Source organism: Corvus brachyrhynchos, unplaced genomic scaffold (genome assembly GCF_000691975.1).
Source record: "Corvus brachyrhynchos isolate BGI_N302 unplaced genomic scaffold, ASM69197v1 scaffold312, whole genome shotgun sequence".
Taxonomy (NCBI): Eukaryota; Metazoa; Chordata; class Aves; order Passeriformes; family Corvidae; genus Corvus; species Corvus brachyrhynchos.
This window is the reverse complement of record NW_008236640.1, coordinates 1022524-1034037: the sequence shown is the minus strand read 5'-3', so window position 1 is coordinate 1034037 and position 11514 is coordinate 1022524. Positions and strand designations below refer to the sequence as shown.

Below are 11514 nucleotides of genomic sequence, written 5' to 3'. Positions count from 1 at the left end.
GGCCAGCACGGCTGCCGATGCCTTTTACCTTGGAAAAATCCTATGATTTCACACAGGGGCAACACCAGGGAAAGCCCAGGTTTGCAGTGCCTGGTAGTCTGCCTCTGTCTTGCTCCATCTCCTTATCCCTTTTGTTGTGGGGTTTGGAGCCCATGCTCTTGCAGACCTACCCCTAAGTGCAAGAAGGCTCTTGGCACCAGCAAGTTGGGCTCCCGCCGAGAAATCAGAAAATTTCAAAAAAGAGGAAAAAGAAAGACAAAAGATGGATGTGTGAGTTCATTTATGGAGCTGTATAAACAATGGGACCATCTCTACCCCTCTCCAGAACTGATGACATTTTACAGAGAGGGACTCACACATGGCACTGCAGCCTTTCTTCCATGGCAGATTTGTGGCTTGCTGTGGGTTATCCGTCAAAAAGGGTGGAAGCAACTTTCACTTCCCAGCATTCCCACGGGACAGGTATGCTTCGGAGCTGGCTACATTCCAGCAGAGTGATTCACTTTCTTTAAGCCATATTTTTGGCTTCTATAAGCTGGATCGACATCAGTGGAGCTACACCAGTTTACATCAGCCCAAGCACACAGGTCCACATTTTCAGGGAAAGCTCAGTTCTGGAAGGTTTTGAGCAGCTCCTTGGTGCTGTAGGCTGGATGCCCCTGCAGACAATGAGCCCGGCCTGGGAGGATGTGGGAATGCTCTTTTGCTTTGTGTTACCCTGGAGGACAAATAAGGCAGTTCTCGTCACAGTGAATGACAATGGGAAAACAAGAGGAAACATCCAGCAAACAAAATAAAACACTTCAGGACTGAAACTGGGAGCTGGGGCTGGAAGAGAGCTGGAACAGGCTCCAGAGAGCCCCTGATGCACAGGATCCAGCAGGATCAGGCCGTGACACTCACCACCCCCATGGGACAGGCACAGGGTGTCAACAGCTTTTCCTACCAAGAACTGAAAGGGTTAAAGCACTTCCATTCAGACACCCAGAGGAAAACGGGCAAACACAGGATGGCCGTGTGTTACTATAATTAACACTTCAGTGCTGATCCTGTGCAGTGCTGGGCACTCGAGATGAAGGGATGTGTTCAGCTCCCGCCCTGTTCACGCCAAACTAACCAAGGCTAAGCAGGGCTTACAGCCATCCTCTTTCTCCAGCCCTTTCTGGAGATTTGTTCCTCAGCAAATCCCTCTTCCAAAACCTGACAAAAATCTACACGTTAAGAAGCTTGGAAACCGGTGTGAGAATCAGGCAGAGCCAGAGAGCAAGGTTGTATGTTAAATACTGTGATTTTCTTCAGGAACATTCACCCAGGGATAGCAGCACTCTTTGCAAAACAGGGCTCAGCACAAGTAACCCCATCTTACACCAGGAGAACAGGAGCCATGGATATTAAAGGCTGCTGCTGTTACAATAAAACCAAGCCCTGCAAATACCATAGGCACCTTAAGAAAGATTTTGGGAGCATTTGGGCACCTTGGTTGAAATCTACCATCTGGGAGCTCCATATTCCCAATTCTGCTGCTGCAGAGGCGCCTGAACTTGCCCACTGCCTCCTGGTTTGACTCACAGCCTCCCTGAGCGGCTGTGAACCGGCTGCCAGGTGTGCTCAGAGCTGCTGCCATCCAAGCATCTCCCCTCCAGCTCTCAGGTGAGTGCTGCCGTGTCCCCATCCCCAGCAGGAACCAGCCTAGGAGCTGCAGGGGGAGCACACTGGGGCACAGCCTGCAGGAGATGAGCACCACAGCCCCCCAGGCAATGCCTTCTGCTGTAGCAGCACGGGAGGTCGGGCTCTCCCTGGGAACACCCCCGTGCTGCCCCATGCAGCTCCCATCCTCTCTGCTGCCCACCCTGTGGGGCACCAGGAGCTCCCCAACAGCCCTTCCACCCTCCCAGCCGTGAGCACAGCCAGCAAGAGCTGCCATTTCCCCCCTTCACAGGGATGCCACGGCATCCTGGAAGATAGCAACTGCAGCAGTTGCCCAGCCTCTTCCTTACCCTGCAAAGATGCCAGGGTAATGCAGGCTGGGGTCGGCTCTGGTTTTTGTCGCTTTTTCAGTATAACCCACGCTTGAGGCACAGCTTTGTTTGATAAATTGCACACCCATTTCTTCTCCTGTCCTGTTAACAGCTTGGTTTCAGACAAAGCACAGTAAGCGCCTGTGGTAAGTGACTGCTGAAGCCCAGCTCCCCCCACACTGTCAGCCTCTGCAGTTTTCCCAAACACAATCAACAACCTGGCCTAGGGCTTATCTACACACTTCCAAAATTCTTCATCTGACAACTAATGATGCATTAATCACTGTCAGACCACGATCTTTTGTTTCTGCTTCTCTGCAGGCGTCTGTCAGGATCACAAAGGATTCACATTGCACTAGCCTGGGTACAGAAGCTCAGCCCCTCTGCAGACACTCGTCGGTGTTTTGTGATCCCTTCAGGAACCACTTCACCTGTCCTTCCCCTCCTTCACTCACTACTTGTATTTCTAGCCCTGGATATCTGCTCTCTCTTGTGCAAGCACGGGTCCTTTTTCACAAGCAGCACTAGAAGAGAGGATCACCAAAATCCTTTTCTGCAGCATTGTTCCTGTTTGGGTACCCTGGTTCCCGATTCATTTAACAGTGCTGAGAAGGTGCCTATTCTCTCCTTCACATCTGCTTTTATATGGTTCACCTCTAACCTTCCATCCACACAGCACTCTAGAGCATGCAGTATTCAGGAGTATGAGACATCCTGCTCAAAATTAAGTGACCCTCCTTGCAAAGCCTGTGGGATGATGACCAAACACCAAAGCAATCTCTGGGAGGCATCCAAGCTCCACCTCAGCAGCCGAACCAGCTGCACCACTTCTTCGAATGAGCCCCAACAGACTGAAGTACACTCCCTCTTTTACATCTCAGGAGCCTGGGCCCAGCTGTCCACAGGAAGTGACACCCCCAGGAGATGGAGGGACATCAAGGGTTCGTCTCCACATGGAAGCTGTAAGGGTTTATGAACACTGGTGCAGTGCAAAGAGCCTCTGGAGCTGGTACAGTTTGACACAGTGAAGCTGTTCCACACAGAGAGGCACAGCTGCTTCCAAAGGCAAAAGAAATTAAGCTATATAAAATGAATTTTTAAAATCATAGCTTTTCCTCAAATGCAAACTACTTCCATGAACAGGGGTGTTGGGCCTGCATGTCCTGAGCCTTCTCCGCAGCAGCAGCCAGGAAAGTCCATTCGACCACCCTTCACTGCTGAGCACTGCCTGAGGAAGGCTCTGCTCTCCCTTCTGTGAGAGTTTCTGTGCATGATTCAGCAGCCATCTACGAAAAACTATTTGGAAGATGAATGAGTTCACTATGACAGAGGGGAGGAACACAAGAGAGCATCTCTCTGGGTGCATGGGGGAAGTTTCAGCAGGTGTTTGGATCACACAGTGCTCTCTCCATTTCTCAAATATATCCCAGGTGCTGAAGTTGTTTCAGCTCTTGTTTTTGTCTCTATAGTAAAGGCCTGAGAAGCAGAAATAGACAAAAACAAGCAGAAAACAAAATCAAGTATTTGTACTTGAAAATTGTACTTGAAAAACTTGAAATTTGTACTTGGAAAAAGAAGTAGCTTTCTTCTAATAATCTTGGAGTGTGTAGGCTTTAGAGAAGGAAAATGCTTGGCACAGCCAGCACACCATCATTGTGCTGCCAGTGACAGCACCAATGGTGGAAGTGTAACCTGACACAAGAGTACCTTTTCCTGTTGGGAGATTTCACTTACAGCTCCTTCCCAGAGATAAATCTAAAGCAGGAAGGTTTCTTGCTCCCAAAACTGGAATTCTCTGAGTGTTACACTGCCAGAGATTTAAATGTTTTATTTATACTGGGCAATTCCCTCCTGTAAAGAAACTCCAGAAGTTCCTATAGCCCCAGCATTGCAATGGATCCCCATCTGCTGGAAGGTTGCTGGAATCAAATGTTGCTCCAGCCAGGGCTTCCTGGCCTGCTGTGCTGCTCAGAAACCTCCGAGAACACGGCTGAGTCTTCTTAAAGCCTCACTTCTCATATATTTCTGAATCTTAATGGACTCGAGTGGTTCCAGCTGCCAGCTGACACTGCGGAAAGGACAGAGCCAGACCAACCCACACTTGTCCCTCCCCACCAGCAGGTCTATTTGTGGCCCTGCACAGTGCCAGAAATAAACTGCTTTCCTTGGAGAGACCCACAGCCGAGTGCTGGGCTCTCCACAGAGGGCACAGCAGCCTCAAAGATACTCATTTTAGCTCTGATTTCAAAGTGCTCACCAAGGGGTTTTTAGAAGGCTGGAAGTGCTCTTGATAGTCGTGGTGAGGTGGGAAGAGGAGGGAGGTAAAAATTAAATTTGGCTGCCCTCCTCATCCTTGGAAAGCAGTCCTTCAGGGTGTGCCTGCTCCCTCTCATCTCCTCTCATCTCGTCTCTTCTAGCTGGAAGATCCCAGCCTCACAAGTGCAGTGCTGAGTCTACTTTAAATGACTCATTAATGTTTGCACACAAACGCCAGATGCTTTCTTTTTAAATAAACAAACAAACAGAAACCTCAAATACCCTCTGAGAGATGGAACATTTTTTCCTACAGTGAAGGCCACAAGTGGTTGCTTGCACAGGACAGTGGAAGAAGGTCCCTCAAAATTCTACCTTTATAAGCATTTCTCCTCCCTTCCTCAGCCCTTCCCCTGCCACACAGGTGGGGACTTTGGGGAGGGATGGAGGTTGTTTCCTTCTACAGCACTCAGGAGGAGAGGATTTTGGAGGACAACAGCTGAACATAGCTGAATGGCTCAAGGGAAATTAATCCCTGTGGTTTCCCAGTCCTGGCAGTCCCCAACTTTGCTACAGTTCCCATGTTCTTTATACCATGAAAATGGCAGTGTTACATGAGAGATAAACAGTGGGTGCACCAAAATGGGCAATGACAGCATTTGGAGGCAAAAAACTCAGATTCAAAATCGCAGGGAAGGTGATACCAGTGGGAATTGGTCTCTCTCTGTTTGCTCCAGGAGCTTTACACCCACGTGCCAGCTGTCAGGTGAAGGAAATGCCCACTGCTCCATGGACACACAGCATCCTTCTTGCGGGGATCTCTTCACACACACTGAACTAAACCCACATCAGCAATTGCCATAAAATTTTAAATAAAGAAAAGGGAAATGTATATTCCTTTTATGTCGTGTGCAAAGGCACCGGCTACTGAAGGCAAGAGGGATTCAGGTGAGCGCTCCATGAGATGTGACTGGAATATATTTCCTCTGAAGTGCTATAATCAGAGTAGTAATGTATTCCCTTTTTTTCCCCTAAGACTGGGAAATCACATTTTACTGCCTGCCACAAGACTGTCAGGATCAGCATTTCAAGTAGCAATTCAGCCTTTATCAACATTCAACAGCATTGTAAGTCAGGAATAATTAATGTTACATTAACATGGAGTTATCAGGAAAAGTAAGACTGTAAGCATTCAGCATCAGATCCATTTAGTATTTCCTGCAATAATGCCATCAGCACAAAGTATTTACCATAAATGTCAGCTTCAGGGGGATGTTCCAGAGCAGCCAGGAACAGCTCAGGTGTGCCACCCCTGTACCTGCCACCTCCCAGCTCTTCACAGCATCATCCTGGGAAGCTGCTTCATGTGTCTGTGTCAAAGCAAAAAGAAATATTTCTGTAAAAACCACAAACACTTTGCTATGGTATCTCCAAGATGAATATAGGGTTAAACTGTTTAGATAGATAGATAGATAGATAGATCATACATACAGTCCATAGAGATATGACAGATGAGAGTCATGGAATGGTAGATACAGAGCCATATTTTTGTATTTATGCAGACATATGTATGTGAAAGGATACATAAAATCATATTCATACACCCACTCAGTGCAACAGGGAAATACCTTGTGGCTCTTACAGAAACTGTTTCTTGACTTTTCAGTGGACACATCAGACAGTGTAATGTGTACTGCACTTAACCACAGCAATATATATATGTATAAATACATAAATTGATATAAATTCAGTCCAATAACAGAGGAAGACAGCTAATTTTCTTAACATCTGGAAAGGATGTCTTTCAGGACAGTCAAAGGGCCTGATTCCTGCATTTCTGTTCCCTCTATCTCCAGGGCTATTCCCATACTGCCAAAAGGAAAGGGAGCCTGGATGAGGGGTTTGGCCAAGCAGGGTTGCACTAAATGTTTAGTGGGATTTTCAAACATGCCAAAGCTGCTACCTTACGCTGACATTAACGGGAGTGAGGTGCTCAGGCATGCTGGAAAGCCTCTGTAGCTACTTAAGTCTCACTTGTAACAGCATGGGACATGTGGCAGAGTGCCTGGAGTCAGAATCCCAGTGAATTTCAGTGGAACTGGGACACCCGGATCCAGGATGTTCCAGCACAGCATCAGCAAGCACTCACCGTGCTGCAGGACTGGAGCACGTGTCCCGGGTTGTATCCTTGCCCCAGCCTGGCTGGTCCCACTGAGCTCCCTTGAATCACAGAACCATGGAATGGTTTGGGTTGCAAGGACCTTAAAGCTCATCTAGTTCCAACCTCCTCCCACAGACACAGACACCTTCCACTCAGCCAGGTGGCTAAAGCCCCATTCCATCTGGCCTTGAATTGTTCCAGGGATGGGGCATCCACAGCTTCTCTGGGCAGCCTGTTCCAGTGCCTCCCCGCCCTCTGAGTAAGGAATTTCTCCCTAATATCTGACCAACCCCTGCCCTCTGCCAGTTTAAAGCTGTTCTCCCCTGTCCTATCACCTCATGCCCTTGCCAAAAGTCCTTCTCCAGCGCTCTTTCCCCAGCTGCCACGGCTGCTCCACAACAGCAGTACAAAGAACAGGGAACAATGAACACACAACAAAACTCTGCTCTGCAAGATAAGCCCCAGATCCTGCACCATCGATCACAGAGCTGATGTCAGCAGCGTGCAGGGAAGCAGGTAAGGGATCAAGAGTGACTCAGGAGAGAAGACACCTCTAACTAAAAGCCTTAAGCAGTGCTGAGGGCATCTACTATAGTCTCCTCGCTATGTATGGGGCTTTAAATGCATCAAACACGTCTTGAACAAACACCACATCTGTCTTTAAAACAAAGAAGAGCTTTTCCTATGAGTAGAATAATGTTAACAGTCTGCTGCTTGGAATTATGTCTAGATAGACACAACACACTGCCTCTTTCTGGCACCTGCAAACAAGTTTCATAGTCCCAGAAACATTTCTGCGTGAGGTTCTCCTCAGTGCAGGGATGGGAGCAAGGCAAGCCAGCCTGTTGCAGCTTAGGATGACACATTCCCACTGAATCCCAGTCCCACAATTCCTTAGTGAGTGCCATGCTTGTTTGACTGTGTACAGACCAGACGCTATAGAAAAATGTAAATATTTTTATGGCCTGGTTCGCTTAAAAGCCTGTCTAAGGGGAAAGGAATGCTGTGCACACACACAGCAGAACAAATTTAATGAAAGCCAGAACCCAGAGGTATTCTCTAACCCAGAGATGGAGTGCTTTGCATTGCTAAAGGGTGGTCATTTGGTACATCACAAAGACAGCGTGGAAGTTGAGATAACACAATTAATAATGAACTCTCCAACACAAAGCGCTGTCCATCACCATGACCTCACTCTCCTCATGGACAGAAGACAGAGCTATTCACTCATCTCCTCTTGCTTTTGAGAAGTGGTCAAAGTGCCCAGTTCTCTCTGTACTGCTGCGGAGTTTTGGTGGTGACAGAGCCAGGCTCCTTTGGAGGTGAGCAGGGGAAGGACAAAGGGCAGTAACAACCAAAAAAACCACCCTTCATGAAATAAGGTCAACAAAAGTCCTGAGCTGAGGTCCCCAAGCTGTGACCACCAAGAGTTTCCAAGAACTGCAGGTTACACCTCTCCCAGCACAACCCTTAACAAAGACCCTTCCCAGCGGGAAGTGCAGACCCCAGCTGAGAGCTACCAAGGTGGCAGAGGAATCACTGCTTGCTGTCAACACAGCAAGATCTTGTGTCTCTCCAGCAGCAAGATCACAGGCAGCCAGCACCACGAACAGCTGACAAAAACATCCAAGGAAGCCCAGACCTGCCTCACCCTGCTCTCTCTTTAAAACGTGATGTTCACATCAACTCTGAAAGTTGGAACTTACTTACAACTTTATGTTGCACCTCCTTGTCTCTTCAGATGTTCCCACCACAGCTGGGCACAGCCTCTGGCGTGGGGAATCACCCATTCAACCCCCATGGATACATCTGGGAGCACTGGGATGCAGCTTCAGTGAGGCCAGAAAAGACACGCAAGGCTTGCAAAGCTTTGGAAGAGAGCCCAGATGCAACACCAAATAAGAGGTAAGAGAGGTAAGCCCTGCACAAAGCTTGGCAGAATCCTAACGCCCTTAATTTCTTTAGATACATTTATTAATTATATCTTTTCAAATCATCAGTGCTTACGAAGTTCAAGTTTAACCCGGGGAAAAAGAAAAGACTTAGGAGGATGGATTAAAGCCCATCTAAATATTAAAGCCATTTTTACAGCTAAACATTAAAACTATTTCAAATTGTTCCCTCAAATAGAAATACTAAAATTATGTTAAATGTAAGGCTATTTCTCCCCATTTAAACAAGTCCTTGGCCTTGCCTGCATGCTTGAAAAAAAAAATCAAGTAGGCAGGGTTTAGGTGGGCCAGGATGAAAGCACAAACATCTTGAGGTCCATGACAGCTTAATTTAAATTGCGGAGTGCAGGGTCTCCAGCCACAGGGTGACAGCAGCCCAGCTGCTTTCTCAACCCCTCCAGCTGTCAGGAGACCTATCCCTAGGCTTTTGGTCCAAAAATGCCACTGGAGCAAATCCTCAGGACATTTTCCCTTTGACTCTAGGCCTCACAGTGATTTGTTGCTCCCTGACAAGCAGCCCCATCCTTTAAACCTGGGAGACAGCCCCTCTGACCCCTCCAGGTGCCCTGCTGCCTCCTCCCCTCGCCCCCACCCTGCTCCCCTCCACCCGGACACTGCCCTGCCTGAAAGCACGGGGGAAGCTGATCCTTTCCCCTTCACTTCCATCAGCAGCCTCTTTGCTCACCGAGCAGGGCTCTGAATGTTTTCTGGCTCCTGGGTGCTCCTGGGGGCCTCTTCCCATGCCTCTGAATTAAGAAAGGCTTCCAAGAGCTGAATGCAGCTGCAGCCACCAGCCAGGCTCATGGTCCTGTTGGTGCCCAGCTTGGGGCTCTTCCCTTGGGACTCTTCTGTGGCCTCACTCCACTTTTCCTGCTCTTTCTGGCTTCACTTACAGCCACATGTGAACAATGCACCCTGTGTGCACGTTCCCCACTTGGTGGCTTGTAAAACACTTTTAATATGCGGTTTACAAGGGTTCTGTTTTGGGCTGAAATTGTTCCCCTCAGCAGCTGAGCAAGGGTGAAGGGACTGGAGATGTTTATGAGGGCAAGGTGGGAGGTGACAGTGGGGTGGGAGGCTCTCAGGTCCCTGGCAGCTCCAGCATCTGGCACTGCAGCCCCAGAGAAGCGATAACAAAACAACAACATTCCCCCCTGAGCTGGCACTAGCCCCAGCAAAGCATCCCCACTTCCAGAAGTGACATTTTTTGAGGATAAGAAATGTTCAGACTTGGTCAAAACCAGAAGTAACCTAAAGCCACTGGAGCATTTGAATCTATTTGTGACCTTTTCTTCCCCAGAAAATTGCAAAAAATACTACTAGAAACATAGAAGGAGTAAAGAATGGCATTTTGATTAAACCGAATCATATGGAAAAACAGCACCTGATGACTGTATAATAGAAATATATCCTAAAAGAGAATTCTCATGAAAAACAACGTTTGACTTCGAAGCACCAGGCAGCCCAGTTTGTGATAATTTTAGGTCCCTAAGTTCCAAGTGCTCGAGTAACTACATTAGACACAGTATCCAAAGTCCAGTTCCTTACTCAACATTAATAACATTAATAAAGTTTCAATTGGAAAAGGTAACATGAACTTCCTGTCCTAGAAAGGGCTACTACAGGCAATTAAAGCAGCAGGGGAAGGAGGCAGTACTGTACTCTGACCAGCAGATGCAGTGTTCAAGTCTCCTTCACAGCAGTACACGTTCTGAAAGGGAAGGCTGCTATGCCTTGATTTTACAGACATATATTACAAGATGATGTAATCTCCACCTCAAGTGCTGACAAAACACACTTAAGGATTCTTTAAGGAGGTCTTGCTACAGTGGAAGCGCAGGGAAATGTTTCAGAGCTCCCCAGAAAGCTTAGCTGACATGACCTCTTAACAGGTTGAAGTAATGTTTTCTCCCCCTTCAGAAACACCTGCTAGCAGCAGCTCGAGGATCCCATGCTGGATCCCTGGTTTGAGCTGCTTTGTGCCACGATGCCATCAGAGCAATCCTCAGGCAGCAGCAGCAGCGCCGTGGCCCAAACCTGCCCTGCTCCAGGGAGCAGAGACAAGGTGCTGAGCCCACTCTGCTTCTGGGTGAGGCCTCAAATCACCTCTTGGGCTGTTTCTTTCATTAGGACAGCTTAGTGATTATGATCCCTCAGTGCATGAAGCCAACACCACCTCCCATTTCTTCCTGGAAATGCTGCATTTCTCAGCTGCACCTCTCCCTGCAGTGGATGCACTGATGGAAGGCTCCTCAAGACACGTTGGGAAGAAGAAACCTCATCCAACTGGTGGCCATATCCTTTGAGTTCTGAGGCTAGACAAGATTTGGGTGGAAGCTGTGATTCCAAGCTTGAAGTTGCATCAGACAGGGCACTCCCAGCACTGCAGATGTACTTTGGCTTGCCAAAGGTGTACAGAGAGGCTCCAGAAATATCTTGGAGGTCTCGGTGTTTTTTTCTTTTTCATAAAGGTTTTCCTTTAGTTCAGCCATTTCATCTGTCTCTCACATGAACCTTCTGAAGCAACATTTTATTTTATTTTATTTTATTTTATTTTATTTTATTTTAATTTCCCAATATTGGTTCCTGGAAACCACAAAGGGTGAGGGAGTCCGCAGCTTTCAAAAAAAAGAACATTTCTCTTGGCATTTTGATTACTAATACTGCCACTGCATTCCATGTGCAACAACAGGTTTCTGAGAATGTGAAGACTTTTAAATAAAACACTATGGTTCAGCAGACTTATATTTCCTAGCTACACTTGAAAAAAACCATGCAACCTTATTCCCCTGAAAATTACAGTAACACATTTATTTTGGCATTTATTCTCCTCCTGCTTCTCTCTGCTCCACACCCAAATGTCAACATTAGAATTTACAACCTTTGCAAAACAAGTGTTTCCAATGTTTTGCTGCTCCCTTAAATGAGCTTTTCAACCATGCATTGGCCATAGCCTAAATACACCCTGATGGCTTTACAAAAGGGATAGGGAAAAAACTTTCTTTCTCTCATCTCTACATAAATATTTTTGCCTAAAACTAGCCAACAGCTTGAATGAGAAATGATGGCACATGAAATGATGACAATAAGTGAAGTTCGTATCAATTAACCTTAGGAGCAGAGAGAGGGA

General features: G+C 47.3%; 1 long non-coding RNA gene across 1 annotated transcript in view; it reads right to left on the bottom strand.

The window, feature by feature from the left end:
• The window catches only part of LOC108444824, an 18591-nt gene extending 12949 nt beyond the window's left edge, over positions 1-5642 (bottom strand). Inside the window, exon 1 of the long non-coding RNA XR_001859526.1 lies at positions 5522-5642. This is a non-coding gene — a long non-coding RNA (uncharacterized LOC108444824). The remainder of the gene's footprint in view (positions 1-5521) is intronic.
• Between the last annotated feature and the right edge of the window lie 5872 nt (positions 5643-11514).